Genomic DNA, 22,451 nt, shown 5'->3' on the forward strand with positions numbered 1-22,451 from the left:
ATGTACTCACCCTCGTTAAGCTTTGAACACTTCGTTCGGAATATTTCTATAACGCGTTTAACGTCTTCGTAACGCTTCTCGTGTTCCGATATCTCAAAGAGTCTGCTGAATCTCGTTCGCACCATTTTACACTACCGCGACTGGAATGAATACGTGCACCCGTACCGACTGTAATTTCAATACTGACAAATAGAAGCTAGGAGACCAAGAAACCCCCACCCTTGATAAGACTGAATGCATCTACGAACCAATGAAAGAAGCGCTCGGTGGCTTGGAACGAAGGTAGCGACAGAGAAATGTTTTCAATTAATGACAAGGTCTCTCGACTTGTAAATATATCCAGCGAGCGTATTCCAACTAGGTGTTATTGCCGAGAATTACGCTCGATGTTTGACCGAGACCTTTCAGCGGTCACGTACCATACACACCTAACAAAAACAGGTATATTTTCCTTACCACCAACACCGATATACCGTTAACTTTAACAATTTCCGTGTGAGCAATTTTAAACTCCATATTTTGGAAAATTTCTCCGCAAAGAGAACAAATACCACAATAATATCGTTCATTTTGAATCGAAAAGATGACGGACGATTCTTTTTAGATTAAAAAGAAAAATTTTTAAATTTAAAATTCGGTAAGTTATTCGGTGGTTTTTTAAGTAGATTTTTTAAAGAAAGAATATTTTGTATTCGAATTACCGTTTCACGCGTACGAAGAAACAGTGAATTGTTGATTTGCACGTATAATAATTTCGACGACATTCGGTGAGTTATTCCCGAGGCGGAGAGTAGCGGAGAAATGAGCACGGAGAGAAGCCGAGAAAATGGACCGGCTAGAAGTAGAGAAGTGGCGGAAAAGAGAGAAACACCGGGAGATAGTATCAGCGAGAAGAAAAGACAGCAATTCGGTGGGTCTCGGGTACCGGGGAAATCTACATTCTTGAAGACGCGTGTCACGCATACGCAACTCGACCGTTCTAACCGGAGATAAGGCAAGGACCATCCCTTAATAGTGTTCACGTAGCGCTACGGAGGAGAACACCCTCCCCTGGTATGGTATAACCTATCAGACCGGCGGCAAACCCTTGGTTCCGACGTGGAACGAGGGGCCAGAGTCGTGGCTGGCGTTCCATGCATTTTAAAAGACCACGAATTACGTTTCCTGGATCGTCACGCGTGTGACAATAATGTTCAGGGTCCGTTGACTTATATTTCCATGTTGAAATGGAACCGAGACGTGTTCTCGTACCGTCGATACATTTACGGTTGAGGTTGATATCTCTGCATTGAATCGTTCCGAGAAATATCATCGAAAGATTCGTGACTCACCGAGCCGTGCGACTAACGTATCAATGTCTATCGATTCGATCAATTTTGAAATCCGTTTAACTCGTTAAGCGTGACGTTTCTCACTCGGAAACGCTCTCTATGCATATTACATAATCGCGAATATGCTAAGATCTTTTACTTTAAATGAACGAGTTATAGGACGAGGAAATGTAATTACGTAATGATTACGTTAATCGTAGATTGACAGAAAAAAACTTGTTTATCCTTGGACTCTAACCGTAGAACTATATAGTTTATGTATTTAATAAACAAGAGAAACTTCGAAGAAATATCTCGTTTGTAACTCGACCGTTGACGAACAAATCACGGTCAGATAGATAAATTGGATGGATAGTCGATATTAAATAAACGCATTTTTATTGTTTCAGTTGTGTACGGCCGAAGTGATAGAAACGAAAGAAAAATTAAAAAATTAATTTATTATTATCGTAATACACGCACGATTATTAGTTTGAAATAATATATATGGACGTATTGACTCTTTCTGTAGGAGTGTAATTTCTAATTATTAAGTGTTATTTTTAAGGTTTTAAGGTTTCGATTGTTCAATGTTCGTGACGAGATAAAGTGCTTGCTCACGACAGAGGCACTTTCGAATAACGAGTTAGCTCGTTCTCCCTGGTCAACGGGTTAATTACATTTACAACTTATCAGAAATAAATGACGCGATGGTAAATTGATAACACTTGATAATCGAATTGAACGTCGAATATAATTAACTATAATTTAGGATCAAGATCTGATGAATTTTCCACGATCGATAACGTTGAATCTTTCAAATTTACAGCAAGACAAATATAGCAAATACAATAACAATAACATTAGAGAATAATTTGATATTCTGAAAATAAATTACTATTCCATTTATAACTTTGTAGTAATTATTCAAAACTACCCCTTGCTCTTTTTCCCTTTATTTTATAGTCGATCGACCAACTGTATGAAAAATGTTACGTGCAAACAAAATAGTTCCCATTGCAAATAGAAGAAAACAATAAATTTGATATCGTAATAACAACGCCGATCGTATAACCTCTAAAATTTCCCGACGAGAACCTGAAAAAACAAGTCGAAACACTGAAACGATAATTATTTTCATATTCTTGTAAACGTGCGCCGTTCGCTTACTTCGCAAATATTGGTACGTGGTATTTTCCCACCGTGACTCCTACAAATCGAACAATAAAAGAATATTATACGAATTCGGATACCTCTCCTACCTCGTAAAAGACTAAATCCTGCGATAAAGCTTGCTATAAAATGCGTTTATTCGTGCCACGGTCTCTTTATCGTTGTAACGTAAGCGTTCCACGGCGAAGTCGAGTCTTCGACGCGAATCCAGAATAAGCCCAAAGTACGGGTCCGAAATGACCCCAAAGTACGGGTTCGAAACGAGCCCAAAGTACGGGTCGAAAACGACCCTAAACTACGTATTCAAAACGAGCTCAAAATGCGGATCTGGGACGAGCCCAAAGTACGGGTCAAAAACGACCCTAAAATACGGATCCAGAACGAGCTCAAAATACGGATCCGAGGTTAGCCTAAAGTACAGATCTGAAACGAGTCCAAAGTACGGGTCTTAAGTGACCCCAAGGTACGGCTCCAAAATGAGCTCAAAGTACGGATCCGTGACGAGCCCAAAGTACGGGTTTGAAACGAGCCCGAAATACGGGTCCGAAACGACCCGAAAATACGGGTCCGAAACGACCCGAAAATACGGGTCCGAAACGACCCCGAGCGTTGGCCGCGGCAATAGTTAACGAGTAACGTCATTGGATCGATTCGTATCGCTGCTAACGAGAGACCGGGACGAGCGAGCGTGTGTCCGGTTGCTTCCCCACGGTTTACAATTACGCAGGTTTGTTTAAAAAGCGTGAGCGTCGACGCCGGGTTTGCGGCGCGGCGCGAAGATATGATTTTTGGCCGGGGCGTGAAAATCGATATGGAACCGGCGGCCTCGGCATATATTGGTCAGGTCGCAATTGATGAGATCGTTAAAGTAGACACACCGTGTATATCTAGTTGGGGTTTCATACAATTCGTGCAAGTGTACACGAGCCCCGTACGTGTACCCGGTCGCGCGTCACCGTGTGCACAGGTCAGAATGCACACAGTCTGCCTCAATATGCAGTGATCACTAATGCAATTTCATGGCGCATGCACGTGCAGTAACGAAGGCTTAGGTCACGCTTTCATGTACACTGACTGATTACGTCTTGCCTGTAGACGTGCACCCGTGTAACTAGGCTGTCCGAGTGTCGTTTTATGAGAACGATTCGACACGGAATCGAACCGTACCGCCCCGCCCCGCCCCGGCCAACTGTATTAATTAACTTTCTTGTTTATTTTCGCGGTCCGCGGATTTCGATGCGATTCTATTACTCACGCCCGGACATTTTCAAACTACCGTACACATCCACGGGATCCCGTTGTTTTTCCGAAACGATACAACGACCGACTCGGTTCAACGACGTGCAGAAAATCCGTAGGATTCGAGGACTTATCGGAGATCGGTTCCTTCGAAATTGCTTAGAAAGGAGAATGTTCGAAAATGGTCTTCTTTGCTGCTCCTCGGGAAAGAAATATGTCTACGTGGCGTGCATTTGTACGTATTAAGGAATCGAGAAACAATGGCGACGTTGAAGTTGCGAGGAACGCGTCCATCGGTCGAACACCCGTGATTGGAACGACTCGTTGTTAATTAATGCGTTTCGTCCATGTGTTCTTCGTCGCGTGGAATGGAAAAACGTAGGGACGGGTAGAATTATTGCTACGAAGAAACAATCGACACTCCCTTTTTCCAAGGACGAGAAAATAATTGCTTTAGGTACTCTCCGAAAAGTTATCACGGAACACGTACCGGGTGTATTTGAATATAAACGGTACCGCTTGATAAAAATGTACTCTATTAAAATAAATCAGTCGTTAATCTTCGTCATCCTTGACTTCTGTGTACTTTTTCCAGTGTTTTTATAACTATATTTAAAAACGATTTACCATCTGAAAAGAGTCGTGGTCGGTTTCGGGTTACCTTGCACATCAACTCGAAGCCTTCTAAATAAGTAATAATCGCTCGGAGCGAAATCTGGGTTATAAGGTGAGCGCGACAAGAGATTCCATTTCAAATTTTCTATTGTTTCCATAAGTTTTCCGTGCGGAGCGAGGCCTTGTTTCCGAGGAAACAAATCCGATTTCTTGCTTCTCCTTTGATCTCATCTCTCCTCCTCGCTTCGAGGGACAGGGGGTTGAATAATAGTCCGCGTTGATTACTATACCGCGCAGAAGAAAATCGACGCAAAGTACCCCCCCTCCCATCCCCTCCCATCCCCTTTCAATCCCAAAAGAACGTCGCCCATCGCCTCTCCAACCGAGTGTGTCGTTCTTGGTCTCTTCTGTCTAGGTGACGTCAGAATATCGCCATTTTCTCGCTGCTTGTTGCGACTTGGGAACGAAACGGTGAATCAAGGTCTCATCGGTGATGATTATAAACTTCGAACAATGCACTCCTTCCCCCAGGAAAATCTGTCTATTAATTTTTCCGGTACACTCGTTTGTTCTTCGCAATCTGCACTAACAACGTCGATTCTCGACGCTCGAGGAAACTTCTGCTACGTAATTTATCCGTTGCCGCGAACAATTTTATCAACCACGTCAATGTTTTCGTGAGTAACAGAGGTTCACGGACGACGAGGATGCTGTTCGTTCTCAAACCACCTGCTTCCCTCTCGGAAACTTTCTGCAACGTTCAAACACTCGGCTCAGAGAAAGACGTTATTCTTCGTTCGAGTCTGGTAAAAATTTCATACGAATGGATCCCTTCGACAATGGAAAAATTCAACGATATCGCGTTAACTGACGCTTCGCGATAATCGCTGGTCGCTCGTTGCTTCGAGCGATCGCAGACGATACGAATTGCGTCTTAATTGCTCGCAGAAACAATGCAAGATGCGGCGTAATGATCCGTCAAGGTCACGACACTCGGATCGTTTGGAGGAAAATTCAACGATCTTTTTTTATATTCGAAGAGTAAAGAGAAACAAGAGAGAATGGTCGTTTTTAGCGAATTTAGAGGTTACGACACGTTTTGACAGAAATTGTCCATTTGGAAATGTTGAATCGCAAACAGATAGACAATAAGAACACTTATTATACGTAGGATAACATTGAAGATTTGACGTGCTGGTTAAGAACAAGGAAAATTAAAATAATGTAAGATAATTGTTTCGTTCACTCTTCTCTGATGCTCAATTAGAGTGTGATAAACTTCGTGTTACGAACGATACAATTATATTTATTGAACCTTTTTTTTTCTAGTAAAGTATTACAAATTGATTTTCTAGTAAAAGCTGTTTCGTGACATTTCTTGTTCTTTTTTTCTTATTTTTAATTCGAACGAGTGTGTGTTGGGTTTAACAAGTAGGATGTCCACGTTGTAAACTACCGTGTAATACGGACTCGTATAACGCGGCGAGTAAATCACGACAAGTCTCCTGTAACGCGGTGAATCACGTTCGTGTAACGCAGTAGAAGCAGTCCCAAGTGCATCAGCATACAGGGGACTCCCAATTGTGTAAACAATTCGATACGAATGCATCCGTTTCTACGCAACGATTGTGTGGGATTACCTTCGTTCGGTTGCTTTTGGAAACAATTGGTTAAATTTGCTTTTTTTTTAAACCCTTAGCAACATATTTTCATCTATTGTACAAGTCTCGATAGAGGGTCGAATTTATCGAAATTATAATCCAGGTTTTCAAATATTTACAATAATTCATATTTTAAATAATTGTCGGTTGCTTCTGTCTAGTAACCATTTCACCGTTTTGATAAATTTTTCGTAAATTTTTCGATTCATTACTGCGAAAATAAACCGTCGTACGGAAACAACGTAAACTACACGTGTCAATTAGGCGATCTATACTCGTCACAATATTCCGAATATCAAATGCATTTACTACAGTGTTCCCTGCCACATATCGAATAAATAACTATTGTTCCTCGATACCTTGCAATATACAGATACATATTACACAAACATTTTTCTATTTTTCTTTTGTAATAAAAACCTAAAAAATAATTCTTCCCTGAAGGACACGTTATTGGTACGGTATTTTCCCAAAGACTGAAGATGATTTATTTTCAAAAGGTTGACTTCTGAAGTGCAATCATAGGGGAAAAAGACAAGATCAAGAAGATTGTTTTTATTGTTCTTTTTTTTGGACTGAAAAGTACGGGAAAAAGGATACCAAGACTCCGTTCAATGATGCTAAAAGCGAATTAAAATTAATCTACTCGATCCACGCAATCTACGCAAAATTCGATCATCTAGTGTAGATAACGTGTATCAAAGATACCGGAATGTTCCCGAGGATGATTCTCATCCGTCGCGAGAGTCTGCGTCCAATCGTATTACGAATTAAAGCCTCGTCTAGACGCAAGGATCGCCTAAGGGATAATTGGAAACAGAATCCGGGGAATCGGGACTGGTTACCTCTTGACGACGTTAAGACGATCCTCGCACCCGTCGCGTGTTTCGCGCAAAATTACCCGTGATTGAAATACATCCATCAGAGTGACGCGCTTCCTGTGTTTCTAATCGAAATCCACGAACCAGTGACGAGAATCGATTGTGAAACGTGTTCCCGATGCCTACGATGCGTTCGCGTCAGAATTGATACTGCTGATAGTACACTCGCGTCAAACCTGAAGCTCCGAAGGTCTTCAAACGAATCGAGACTCATCGGTTGTATAAATAACTGTCAATTGTTCGACAATTGACAATTTTGATACTCGTTTGTCTATATATTACGTAATAGAGTGAACGTCGAACGAAATCTGTAGCTCTTCGGGTGAAAATTTCACGAAAATTTTCCCTAGTGTATCTTTCAACGATTATTGATAATAACGATATTTTGAAAATTATTTTGATAGATTTCAATTTGTATAATACCAAGTGTGTGATAATTGTTCGAGAAAATAAATTTTTCCCACTATTTCTTTTCTTTTATCGATAACGATACCGCTTTTAATTAAGCAAGGGATTCATAGGATATTAGGTAATTGGGTTCGATGAACAATTGCGGAAATATACTATATGAAAAATAATTTAAAACATTCGCACGGTTATCTGGATAAAGATTGATTTCAAGTTATTCGATAATTTATAAGTTTGATACTAGACATCTGCATCGTTGTATGCATGTTTTATGCATGTCTCGACGGGGCTGCATGTTCGAAGAAATGACAACAGTATCTATTATTACGATATCTGTTTAATGCTCCAACGTTTGGGAATTGATACGTCTCGGTATTAATGAGTGCGTCATTGGATTGGTCTCATTGCCAGCGCGAATCGAAGCACGTTGCACGAATCGCGATCCGCTGGCGACGTTAATGGTGCTTTTAACAAAGCATGAGAACAAAAGGTATTATCGCGAGCCAAACTATATTTTGTTGTAATAGGATAATCCACGACGACCGATACCGTGCACAGAACTCGCTAATTTCGTTGGGAATTATGTCGAACGATGAAATTCTAAATCAAGAATATTACTAAATACCGAAATTCACGAATAAATGTAAATGGAAAGATTCTTTCCAACCGTCCGTAGTCTTCTTGATGCTAAAAATTTTCAGTCTAGATTTTTCAATCGTTCCAAACGTAATTAAAACTTTAAAATTGATTTAAACGTGATTTAACTCTGAACGATTTTCCTCTTGATCTTTCTTCAAATTGTTCAAATGATAAACACCATAGTGAATATACGACACAAGACTCGAACATGAACAAACTTGACAAGTTCAGTGGATAGTGACAAAGCGACCGAAATAATGAGATCACGCATACGTGACAGCGGCCGGTAAATACTGCCAGGCGTAGTCACGTATAATCGTCGTCAAAGACTAATTGCGATAATTCCATAGAAGGTTTGTAATTATGGATTGGAAACCAGATATTCAAGAAACGATTGAATTTATCAAGGACGTACATCTGGTTGAATTAAATCTATTGGAAATGTTAATTGAAAATGTAACGATTACTAGAGATATTGAATCGGTTGGCCAATTCATTGACAAAGCAATTTTAGCGAATATTGACGTCAGAGCGGCGAGCACGATGTAGTTTTGCAGGTAATCCATTGTTTTGCCTAGCACTGAGCTTAATCCTCGTCATACACGCCGAGCTACATGAATATTAAACGCATCTATGCAGAACGGAGACACACGCATGAATTAGGTGGAACAACGTGCTCGGAGAAATGTAGATTTTGAGCGAAGGAAGTCGGTAAAAACGGGAAACTGGAACAGATTTCCATTTCCGGATTGTTATTCAACTTCGTCCAACTCGAAGATCATTATCGGTTGATTCATCGCGATGGTTAGGTTTCGAATCAGCAATTTCACGTGTACACCTCGTTCTACTTTCATTACCGATCTTGTTTCGTGTACCTCGATGTTTATCTCAACGACTATTTCAAAATCCATGAAAAACTTGTGAGCAAATCTCTTACTAATGCGAAGATACAAGCTTTGAAAATTCATTTTATATACTCCCTGTGAAAAATTTTCTTTCTCAAATGATAATACAAAAGAATATATACATGAAACAAAACACGACACCACAGGCGAAATTTCTCAATTACGAATGCGAGTAAAAGAACCTAGAAACCGATTGAGAAAGGAAAATTTTAATAATATTATGTAACCGGTTACAAGATCATCGAAGCCAATAAAACAGCTCGTACCGAAGATCCAATATCAGTCATCGCAACAAGAAGCCAATAGAAAACAGTGTCTGGAATAAATGTTTCCAAAGATATAATGCTTGTGATCGATTCGACGTTGTGCGAAATTTGTATGGTTTTTCTATCGTCTTCGGGTGAAACGTAATCTATCGCTACTAAATGTTACCTTGTCTTGTTCGGAACAGTAGCAAACAAGGATGTATCGCTATAATACAGGTCTCACGACGTACAGGGATCGACGAATTTAAAGTCACTAATAGTAAAAGGAAGACAAGGAGTTGGAAACCAGAAGTTCAATACTCGAATCGAATAACAAGCGATGGAAGATAACGACGCGATGAATCAACGCTAACGAAACCTGTTACAATACCGCGCACAAGGAGTGAAATTACATCGAAGCTCGAACCGAATTATCGATCGATGGATTCCCGTGGAAGGTAAGAAATCGAACACGATCACCGTGACAAGAATGAATGCACGAGAAGATAATGACAGAAACTGAGAGGTCCCCAGTCAATCGGGCAACTCCTTCGGTTCAAGTTCGCCAATTCTATAGATATTCGTTCGCGAAAACAAGGTTTGCCTATTTATATTCAACGATTTCCTCGAGGATCCTTCGATATTCATAAAGCATCTCGCGAGAATTTGCTTTTTTCTACGGACGGACCTCTTCCGAAACCAGAGAGTTTTTGTTATTGAATTTTCTGGAGATTTCAGAGATTTGGAAACACGTAAAAATGTCGAAACTCAAGATACCGTGTACTAAATAAAAGTGATAAAAATATCGTAGCGTTGAAACGTGTACTTTTCTATTGTTGGATATTAATTTATTTTCTGCAAAGAATCCAAAAGAGAAGGATTGAACAATTAAATATAACTCGACTTGTAAAAGAGTATCGAACTTGTACTAAATAAGTATGAAATCTTATTTTTAATTAGGGATAACCGAGTTTGTAACATTTTGACGAACTTTAATTCTTATTTTATTTTCCAAGGGGAAAATTATATTTATTTGATTACATTCGAGTAGTCTTCGATAGAAATTTCTGACAAATGACTCGAAAAGAATTCATCGTTACTATTACCGACACATGAAATTATTTTTACGTATTTTTTTTTTACTTTAAGTTCCACAGCACGAAGTAAAAATTTACATAACTTTGAACACATGACTATTTGAATAACATTTTAACGAAAAACAAATGATTACGTTTTGCCCGAATGGAAGTGGAAAACTGAAAACAAAGTTGCGAAGTCACTGATAAACGAGTCTAGTGAAGCGTCAGGAAAAGGTAAAAAGATGCAGTAGAAAATGAAGAAAAATGTGACTTGTATTCCAGGAGAGGAAAATAAGGTTTTAGAATTATACGCGACCATTTATGACGCACAAGTGAATAACGTTTATTCGTCGTTGAAAAGCAGTACGTGGAAAACTTACTTATACCCTTCCAGTGCAAAATGTGTTATCAAACCTGTTTAGAAGAACAACGTAATGACTAAGAACCTGCAAACGAGACAATGGATGCGCAAACTTATGCAAAAAGGATCGAGTCGATGACATATGTACGCATATTCATGATAAGAGAGGAAGGAAATTAGTCATCGAGCGATGGTTTTCTTTTCAAACGAGTTCGTCATAGGAATAACAACACTATCGGATCGAATCACAGTGGTATTAATATTTTTCACGTGCTCACTGTTATTTATAAAACAGTACAGGTTAGACCTTGCTATTAACACCTGTCCGGACAATGGTGATTAACATGACAGAGGTCGTTTCGTGATCGCTATAACTGTTTCTCGTCGTAACGATTTCTTCGAAACACAGCCAGAGTCTTCTCGTAAATTTGTCTCGTCTCGTGTCGAAAACTGACTTCCGGTTAACTTTCCAATGTGACAAATAGCGACCGATTCTACTCGCGATGAAGAATTTTTAAATCTTGAATGTGTTTGCGACTCCATAAACTAATTCCGGTTCTTCAAAATGACGGGTGAATCGATCAGCTTGACCCGAGTATATTAAGATTAACGAGTTGGTAACTGAAATTGCAAATAGATCGAGCCCCGTGTTCCACAATCGTTTAATTAAATAAGCTAGAGAACGACGAAGTTGAACGCGTGAAATATATTTCTGTCGATCTCTTGGACCTCAACTCTCATTAAATCATAACGCCCAGGAGACCGAATAATTAAATGGGAATATTTACGCGCGAACAATTCAACGTGATTCCAGAACTGCCTAATCGATTCAGAGACTTTTCTATCGATCCAGAAAACTATCGATAATGCATGCCATGCACGAGGGTCTGAGGCGATTAATTCAGGCACCTTTGAAGTTACCTAATTAAGATGTCGCGAAACCCACGCCCTGCTCAAGAGCCTTTGAGGTTGATACACCAACGAAGAAGGTTCTCGAGATACCTTTGATTCTCTCAGACTCTACTTATCTCGTGAAATCGACGACCAAAAAAAAAAATGAAGAAAAAAGAAAATCTTAATGTCTTTGAGCGAAAACGAATGAGGAAAACGACCAACGTATGCTCCCCCTTTCGTTCCCGTTCTAAGATCATCGAAAGAATCAATATCGATCGGTCGAACTCGAATAACTAAACAGCTCTATCGCGGGAACCGCAACACCGCAGTTGGAGGAACTACGAGTTGCCTGTATCTGTTCTGCCTTGGTAATTTCCGCTTTCAAGTGATAAAATCGTGACGGCCAGTTCACTTTATACCGGACAAACTGGCGATTTTTACCTCGTGTTTCTATCTCGCGAACGAGAGAGATCAGCAACTAGCGAGTCTCGCATTACACGCCATTACGCGACAATACGTGCGAACAGTGTGACAATTGCTAACGAAGAACAAAAGATTCTCATTCTGTACTCTCTCGTTACACTCTCATTACATACTTACACATGTGAAACTATTATCAACGAATTGGCAAGATTTCCCCGATGAGAATAAATCCAAAAACGTCCTCGTTCGTACCATTTGTAATTACACATTGTGTAATTCGCTACTGAAATACTTCCAATCGTGTGTAATTAAATACAATCCGAGTAGAGTCGCGTTTGGATTTATTTTCATCGACAGAAGCTCACCGATCGATAGATACCACTTTCGGAAAGATAAAACGGGAAATAAAAAAAAGAAACGGCGATTATCAATAATGGAGAAATGAACTTTTATCGGTTTCAAAGCTCGTGTTGTATTCAATTATCACCCGAACGAAGAGCGTGTCTCAATGTTGGTCTCGAATCCGATGCGAGTTAATTCGCAAAATAAAAATAGTTGGACCGATTTAAATCTTAACCGATTTACACGAAAGCGTTTAATTTCGAATTCGAGCCGATAAAGAGCCTTTGAGGTTCGACGAGTGTGTCTTCGTAAACGTAAACAAGCGATTGCTCGAATCCGATGTAAAAATTGTCGCTTGAAAGCGACTTGACCGAACAATTCCTCCAACGAGTCCACGCTCGACGAGTGTGTCTTCTTAAACGTAAACAATGGAGAACGAAGCGATTGCTCGAATACGATGTAAAAATTGTCGCTCGAAAGCGACTTAACCGAACAATTCCTCCAACAACGTGTCCACACTCCACAATTGTGTCTTCGTAAACATAAACAAGCGATTGCTCGAATCCGATGTAAAAATTGTCGCTCGAAAGCGACTTAACCGAACAATTCCTCGAACAACGAATCCACACTCGACGATTGTCTTCGTAAACATAAACAAGCGATTGCTCGAATCCGATGTAAAAATTGTCGCTCGAAAGCGACTTAACCGAACAATTCCTCCAACGAGTCCACACTCGACGATTGTCTTCGTAAACATAAACAAGCGATTGCTCGAATCCGATGTAAAAATTGTCGCTCGGAAGCGACTCAACCGAAGAATCCCTCCGCGAGCGAATAAACCACGATCTTCCGGTATCGATCATTAGTAATTTATTAAATCAGCCCGGAGTCAATTAATTCGGACGCCTTTGAAACAGCGAGCAAACGAGCCTGGCCTGATTACGGGATTGTCTGATTAGTCTGTTTCCTGGCGGAGCTCGGTGCGCGAGACGAGCGGCCGGAAGTCGAGGAACCACCGCGAGTCTTCCGGTGTACCTGGCAGGCGGCGTGCTCGCGAACAAGCCAAACTGCAAACCGAATCTTCCGGCGTAGATTGAGTTCGGAAACACACGCGCGAGTCGAACTAATCTCGTCTCCCTCCTCCATTGCCGTGCCAGAGCGAGCTCCCAGCAACTACGGGCCGCGTCTGTAACTCTATCAGGACTAGGATTTAAGCTTCGTTCGCATGTACGACCGATCGTAAACCAACGGATTCGAGATTGAGTCACGGATATGTCCGGTGAATTTCTGTATCGGGACGCGCGATGAATTCCGTACGATATTTTCGCGCGAATTAGAAACGCGGCCGTAAGATACGCCGGTGCAACTTGTATCGAATACATCAGCGATTTCTGAGTGCCAACCGGGATCCGCGAAACTTTCGCGGAGTTTGTACCAAGATTCCAGAGCAGCCTGATCGAATTCGCGAACGAAGTCGGTTGGTTTCGGTCTCGTTGAAAATTTTCGGCGCATCTGACCGAACAGGAACAAGATAAAAAGCTTTAACCCTTTGACTGCGACGCACTCTCGGAGAGAACCATCGATGCGGACGACGGGATATTTGCATACTCGTCGCTGCGACCGGTCGTCTCCATTGACTATTAAACGGTACATCGAAATACGTGTACAATTGGTAAAAAAGCGAAGGTGTTGCAGTGAGAAAAATGTTGGGTGTGTATATTTATGTCTTTAGTATATATTGACAGATTTGTGAGAGAGTATATCTACGCCTTTCGTGTGTATTAATAGACTTGTAAAGGCGTATATATACGTCTCTCGTATATATTGATAGACTTCTGAAAGCGTTATGTATGCACATTTCGTAGTCAAAGGGTTAATGCTACGAACGAACAATGGATTACCCGCGAAATTAAAGAAGATACGACGATTAGTGCTTCGAAATTAGCATCGGATGTTAAACAATATTTGAATATTACGCAGAGTGAATCCACAATTGGAAGAGTTCTGAAACGAAAGAATTACTATGGTAGAATTATCCGAAGAGCTTTTTGAAATCATCCGCAGTGGGAATAAATAATGAGATCATTGAAAATTGAAATATCGAGCCCAGTGAGAATCTTATCGTTGTTTCAAATGAAATTTAAAACGGTAATGAACTGCAAAAAATGATAAATTTCCCTGATTCTTTTGCGTTGAATAAAACTGAGCGCGTTATACTTAATTAACCCGATCAGAAGCATCCACAAAGTGGATGTCCCACCCCTTGACTTTGATGAAACTTGAAAGGTTTTGGGGTAACTCAAGGTTAAGGGGCGAAACTACCCTTCAAAGTTTCATCTCTTTGATGTTATCTTGAAAATTATTGCGGATGCGAGTAAGTGTTTCACGCGAATTACTTATGGCTTTTGATAGAAAAGTGTGCGCGTACCGAAAATTGAATGGAAAAAGTCAATAAATTAATTTTACCACCGTTATTTTGAGCACGCTTTAAAAGACGATATAACGAATTATTTTTACCTTCGATTCACAATTGCTCGCAAATATTTATATTCTCTACCGATATTGTGTACGTATTGACAATCGATGACGTAAAATGAATAATTGTAGAAGTTTCCTATATACTGTGAACAAAATTTACAAATAATTTTTTTTGTTACTTTTCCATTTATTTACCGATACGTATACCGTGTTAATTCTCCGTAAAGTCTTTTTTGTAAATGTAACAGTTCCGAAGGTAGTATCGGAAGCTCTAAACTTTGGAAGGTAATTGCAACCTTCGCGCATAAATAACCACCGCTAAAGAAAAATACTCGTCCTTTGCTTTTGATCATTTTCGAAACCTACAAAGTTTTATCAAGATCGAGACGAGAATGGAAACACTGCGCGAATATATCTCAGAAGTGCAATTGCACTTTTCGATTCCATCGACGCGGAGAAATGCACAAAAGCAATGCAGAAATGTAGAGTATTTCAATTTCAGCTTTGCGATATATTCTTCGATCCCTAACCGTTTTAAACAGCCCCAAACTAATCAAGGATCAACAGACGTTATCCATTGTGAAAAAGGGAAGAGTTTTTGTCCAACGTAATGGATGCAAATGAAATCTTCATGGCCAGTGTTCCAAGTACTAATTAACGAGGAATGAACCTATCTAAAAGAAGCAGGAATTTTTTCACGGAGCGTGGAAAATTCAAGAAACTATAAAGCAGAGGGGGCGGTTAATGGGAAGCACTTACCACTGAATCTTTTAACGTGGTTTATCCGTGCTGGAGCTGAACAAGGAGGGTGTAAAGCGAGCTCGGAGGAATGAGAGAAGAAAGAAGCGGAAGAAAAAAGACGAGGAGAAGAGCGGAGCCGCGAAGGTGGCGTTCATTTGTTATTCATAGGGTCGCCATAGCCCCGACACGTCGTCGAACAGGTTCCGAACACGTACAAGGTGGGCCACAGAGTCCGCAAACTCATCCGGCAACTTCAATTACACAGATTTCTTTTATCTAGCCGCTGGCAAACTCGCGTCCAGGTGTTTTCAGATATGACCGCGCTAAAGTTTCTTCGTTTCACATTTTTCGTGGAAAGATACCCAACAGGGAAACAGAAAACGGAAATGTTCGCCTCCGTAATACCTGGGATTAACCATCCACTACAACTACGAATGATTTAGTACGGTATTCAATATTGTGTTGCACAACCAGCTTTCCGTTATTATCGTTCTACCGTTTATCATTCTTGGTTACCAAACGACACTTCGCGTGGCTGGTTTCTTTAAAATTATTTTTCAAAGTTGTTACTCGGTACGTTTTCTAGTTTAGACGTCGATTTCGTGGAAAGTTGGACTTTTCGTATCACCGAGGGATTAGTGACCTAACCGCTGGGGTTATTTTTTAATAAATTTGTTAGTATACAGGGTGAATCGATAACAATTGTCGTTCGAAATGATCTATTATTTATCGAAATCTACTGTTAACGAAATATTAACGAAATATACTGTTTTCAAGACTTGCGTGTTATTTTCTTTTTCGAGATATCAAGCGGTCTTAATTTTGTTAAAAAATATATTTTAGTCGACAGAAATATTTGCGCGTTGTCTTCTATACTTGTAAAAGTATACACAATGAACACATTGATAAGTGTCATTGAATTCGTATTTTTATCAGCTACAACTTAGTCCTAAAAAAAATAAACTCTACGATTAGAAAAGAAAAATCAAGATTACTTTGACATTTCGAGAAAAATATGAAATATGGGTGAAATAATTTTTCCGTCGCGTCGTAACGCTTCCCGGCTGTTAACAGAACTCTTAGAAACTACCATTGAAATACATTATAACGTTAATAAATCAACAATCCACAGGTTCTTTTCCATTGGTCCAACCGGTAATAAATGGTGCTTGGAAACTACACGTTCAAGCATTTATTGTTTAATATAGAACGAACCAATTTCAACCGCTGCGCGGAATCGTTTATAATTATGAATTAAATACAGTGTTAAATTAGTGTGTTCGGTAAATCAATATTTAGTAAATTAACGCTGGGTAGTAGCTTCTTTAATTACCATCTAATTACCGACCTGAAATACTTTTGAGGAGTATTATAAATTCGAGCCACGAGTAATCTGGGTCGACCTGGACCAAAAGTATGCTCGAATTGCGCACGAGTTATGCGATATAAATTATAAATCGACCTCGTAGCACGTACGCGATGAAGAACACTTGCTTCGAGCTCGAATCATTCTCAATTGCTCAAAGACGCGTCGGCGTCGTGCATACGAAACAACGACGTCTATGGAACTCCTCGAATGACGAGCATGCATCACCGGAACTTAACCCTGCGAGAAATAAGATATCGTGCTCGATGGTTCAATTTGAAATTTCTCGACAAAACAGCATTTTGGAACACGAGAATGGAGATTCAAACCGATCCAACGTAAATGCATTCGAATTCCTCGATCGTTAAAAGAAATGAAATACGATTAATGTAATTCCACGCGTTTTCATTTGCGTTCTCCGGTCACGTTTGAACGTAAAATTCTGTGCACTATATATGTATAAAGAAACGGTCGGTAATTTAAGAGAGATTCAAAACCAGTGTTCCGTAATAAACAATTAAACGGTAGAAGAATAATTACGATTTACGAAACAAAAAAGAATAACGTTGCCCATTCGCTCGGAATTCCATCGAGATAAAATAATATTTCTTGCTCGTAGGATCGATATTGTAGATCGTACGAAAAATATCAAGATTTCTGTGATAATTAAAACTTTAATTAGCAAAAAAACGCATACATTCGAATATTTCGAACATTCGAACCTATTGATTTACGATTGTTGCAATTCAATCGATCGACGGAATATCTACTGTTATTCTAAAGATCGATACTATTAAAGATTCGATCAATCCTTTTCCGAAGAAAATACGTGGTTTCTCTTACCCGTCGATCGAAATACCCGTCCGTGGAAATACGTGTACAAGAAACGTCCCGTCCGTAAATCTAACGTTGATACCATTCGTTAAGGGTGTTCGAATCGGACAACGGAAATGACGAATACGAATGGAAGTACGGCGAAGAAACAACCGAGGATAAATTCCATCCGCGCGGGTGTTCGTTCGCGGAAGAAGTATTAGGTGTAAATTGTGTTCCACGGCTGTCGAACATCGTGGTCGTCCGACGGAACACGAGTCGTTGCTATTTTATCGAGAGCTAGCTCCCGTCGTCTCGCAGCCAGCCGAATAGAGGTAAAATTAGCGCGCGGATAAGCGGAGAAGCCATTGAAAAGGACGCGTGGAGGGTGGCACTCGCCGGGAAGATTTATCGCTCGTATAAAACGGAGAGAAAGAGGCGCCGCGCGTATTTTACGAGACATCGGCAATTCTCACGGGCAAATATGCCGGTTGTTTGTTTTAGAGGCGGTTCGCCGCGACGAAAGCACCGCGATTCAAGCAACGTTCGTCTTCGCGCGCACGTAGCCCTCGCGCACGCGTGTGCGGTCACGCTCGGATCCGTGATCCGCGAATTCTAACAACTACGGTGAACATTTATGCGCGACGACAAGTGCGTTGCGCCGTGTTCTTCCTCCGCTGCATCGAACACGGTGGTTCTGTTCCGAGATCGTTCCGTTCCTGGAACATTTAGAAGCGCCTAGAACGAAACTTTCGATACTTGACACGCTTCCACGCTTCGGCTAATTACGAGGAATTCGATGGATCCGCGATACTGATAAATTCGTTGACTTTTTTATAGTTGAATTAACCAACGATTGCGTAACGATTGATGTAATATTTGCCTCGACATGATCGCGTTCGAGAAATAATTTATACGCTGCAACGAATAGGGATGAAAAGTTTTTTCTTTCGTGAATTATGTTAACAAGGGGCACAACCTTTTAAATTTACGGAAAATCGTGAGCATCTCGATTCGAACGAAATTTCAGTAACTTTTAACAGGAAAAAATTCTAGCAATTGTATTTCTACTTTCCAACCGGCAACGCGAAAATATTAGGTTGTTCGGAAAGTCATTTTGTTTTACAAAACGGAGAATATGTAATTTAATAAAATGTTTACACACTCTGAAAAAAATCGTGTTTCATTTTCACGTAAAAACACGGAACGACTTTCCGTACAACCGAATATTTCCTAACGGTTCAATTTTTTATATAAAATTCTCGGTAAGATGCATCGGGAATGTTTTTTCAAATGTTTACAAATAACGGGAGAAAATTACAAGAGATAACCGAACGTTATCCGTCAACGGATTTCACGCAAAATTGAATCAGATCTCGAGACGCTTGTGGAAAACTTAAATAAGTTGAAATCCATTCTCGGATACTCGAAGGAATCCTTGCACGCCGGAAGTTGCAATTTCGTAACTTTTTCGTAAGTTTTCTCAATTATAATACTTTCTTCTCTTGGAGGTTGGAAAGTAGAAATTCTACAATTGGTAGAATTTTTTCCTGTTAAAAGTTACTGAAATTTCGTTCGAATCGAGATGCTCGCGATTTTCCGTAAATTCGAAAGGTTGTGTACCTCGTTAACATAATTCGCGAAAGGAATTGTCAACTACGGCGAGGTCTCTCGAATTTAATATCAATCGTGTATCAATCTCCATGGAATGGTCATCGATCAAACGGCCATTTACACGCGAAAGCAACACAGTTATCATTCAAATAATTATTTGCATAGCCACCGGTCGAATCGAATATCACGGAAAAGCATCAATCACCGAAACGGGCCACTACTTCGAACGAGCCTCGCGTAAATGTCACTCAACGATGCTTGTTACAATCCGTACACGTGTCATCGATAAACTCCACTATCATTAGGAATTTCCACGTGTCAATAAATTGACAGCGATAGGGACAGTCGTGTTGTCAGGCTGTTTCCGGCAACTTGCTGAATTATTTAGCTAACTGTCCGTGAACCTAGCCGAATACAACGGGGCTAACCGAAAGATGGATAAGTGAAGTAATTCTAGAAAAGTATCGCGACGTTCTAGAGCTTATTTTAGAATATATTCATCAAAGTGTACATCGGACAGAAGTTACGTTACATTCTCGTTATATGGGAAATATCCATCGAGTACACATACGTTCGATATTCCAGTTTCTTTTTTTTTCTTTCGATCATTAACATTTCATCGTTTTAATGACGCGAAGAAATTTGTAAATTCATTTATCGAAAGCTTTCGGAACATTTTAGGAACACGTCCGTCACTTCAAGCGGTATTTCATTATTTCGAGTAGAGAATTATTATTTTCAAAGTTACTTTATCGAATAAAAACCGTAATTGTATTTAAAAAATGAAACACCCGTAAAATAAACTAACGCTCTGTTTGAAATGGTATTTGAAGTATTAACGTTGTTTCAAATGTCTGGTTCGCGTTATAGACGTTCCATTTTGCAGCTTGAAATCGGTACACGAGGCTGAGTTGACAAATTTTTGTTTCCCTTTTGGTTATGTTTGATTTTACCTCTAAAAGTAAACACGCGATACAAACAAACCCTAATTTCAACAATAGCAGGATAAATAAGCTAGTCACATGCAAGCGGATATGTACTCAATCGAACGTATTCGACTTTGTAAGATAAACTTTGCTCCATCCTTCGTTACACTTATTTAAACTTAAACTTCGGAAATGGAAATTTATTTATGGATAACCTAATTCATGCAAATCAATAAAAAACAACTGAATGCGATTAAGGTGGTTCCAAATAATTTTCAACTGTCAGTTTTGATCACGGTTAAACGCAAATTCGAATATATACTAGTATACGAGTATTATATATCATATATAAAGATATTCAAATAATATATTGAAATTAGAAATTAAATGGTACAATGATCATGGAATATAGAATTAGATAATAATGTTGTATGCGTTTGAATACTCGAGTTTTTTTTTTCAGAAAAATTAAATTATGTATAGTTTTTGAATGTAAGAGCAATATTAACCCTATAAAACGCGAAATACAATTTGCCAATTAATGTCATTGTAAACTCGAAACGAAGTATTAATAATAGTGATTAATGGAAGTTACATCGATCACCTTCAACGATCTTAAAAAGTAAACACATCTCGTATAAAACAATTAGATACTTATCGTTGAGCTATTCTTATTCTAGCAACTTGGTCAAACTATTAATCAGTTTCATTTCTTCCATAAAGAGGTATAATTCGAAAGAACAGTAGAGATAATTTTTAAGAATGAAATCTACCGAACGTCTTTGAAATTTTAACGTTTAAAATCATTTTTTTATATAAAAATGGTTCAACGTTCAAGGGACAATATTCTACGATTTATTCATCCTCTACATTTTTCACTCACAAAATCATGTCAGTTCTGTCTAAAAAGCGCTCGTCCAATCGTAGACTCCCCTTGTAAAAACACATTTATAATCTTTTCGTAATATTTTTTTCGCAGCTTTTTAATAAACGCATTTATAGGTTTATGCTGATACAACAATTTTTCTTCTCTCTACTCGTAGAACATACTGATACAGTTCGGTCGGAAAATCCTGAAACATCTCGTAGAATGTCAATTGAAGTATGGTCGTTTATAACGGAATATGAAATGCGTATAGTTTACCATTTACACGGTTGCAGAACTCCCAGTTGATTTACCATATTCGAATGTCTATTGTTTCGTTGTTTCGAAGAAGACAAGTTGTAGATATTTTTAGCAAGGGTACTCGGATGAATTCATAAGGACACCTAGGTAGCAAGAATTCGCAATAAGAGGAACATTTTATTATTTATGCAGTTTCTATTCTTCCCTGTCCGAACGACGTATGCCGTGGAATTGAATGTGAACAGAGGAAGCGACGACACTCTCACCTCTTCGCATTGATATTCCCGAGTCGATAATATTTTCCCGTGATGCAGTCCAGATCTGGTAAGTGCACAATATGCATTATGCATGCCTTACCGACGTTGCGGTGTACGTGTATACGGAACGTTGGTCCACGATTTTAGATCGTATCACGGTGGCGCAAAATAAAGTCTGCGACTTCTTCTCGAGGCAACTTTAAAGTCTAGCAACAAAAAGGAAAGAGAAATAATACGACCGAACTTTTATTCCTATTACTTAAATTAAGAATATTTAAGTGACATCGAACAAGTTTTTCGTTCATCGATTTCCACCACTGGTATCGACAGATCGTTTCTTCAAGAGTGTACAATTTAAAATAGCGTCCAAAAAAAAGAAAGAAAGAAAGAAAGAGAACCAATTTATCGCTATCGAAGAATGAAACGAATTACTCGACTTTTTCCATACAAATCGAATGATACCGAACAGAACAAAAGAAAGTAATATCGCATTCTTATATCAAAAGCGAAAAAAGCTTTGATAAAAAGTGTGTCGATAATGATCACTTGTCGCGAAAACCAAGCAAAATACCCCGGGGAAACGTGGACGGTGTCGTTCCTAGGAACTTTGTTATATCAAATTCATTGTGAGTATAATTTAACGGGATAAAATTCTAAAACGCCCGCTTTCTTTTATCTCGATCGACTGACGAAATACTAAAGTGACGTTTTCACTTTGCCGATGAATGGAACTTTGGCGAGTGCATCCTCATGCATATGGATCAGCCATTTGTCATATTCTGACGGGGATGGTCTATTCTCCTCTCACTTTGGCTGCTCTTAACATGGAATAATTATGTCTGGCTCCCTCGAGGGAAAATCGACCAATAAAACCAACGTTCTTTCTTTTTTTTTTGCAACGTACAAATTCTTTTTCGCACGACGCTACAACGATCAATTTCACGTAACGATCCAA

General features: G+C 39.4%; 1 protein-coding gene and 1 long non-coding RNA gene across 2 annotated transcripts in view; both read right to left on the reverse strand.

Moving 5' to 3' along the window:
• The window catches only part of LOC143143788 (extracellular serine/threonine protein CG31145), a 125,157-nt gene that overhangs the window by 46,841 nt on the left and 55,865 nt on the right, over window positions 1–22,451 (reverse strand). The window lies entirely within an intron of this gene.
• On the reverse strand, window positions 6,970–21,697 carry LOC143143801 (uncharacterized). Its single transcript, XR_012991251.1, has 2 exons — window positions 20,997–21,697; window positions 6,970–7,001 (listed from the first exon to the last, which is right to left on the reverse strand). It is a non-coding gene; the product is annotated as an uncharacterized LOC143143801 (long non-coding RNA).

Source organism: Ptiloglossa arizonensis, chromosome 2 (assembly GCF_051014685.1).
Source record: "Ptiloglossa arizonensis isolate GNS036 chromosome 2, iyPtiAriz1_principal, whole genome shotgun sequence".
Classification (NCBI taxonomy): Eukaryota; Metazoa; Arthropoda; class Insecta; order Hymenoptera; family Colletidae; genus Ptiloglossa; species Ptiloglossa arizonensis.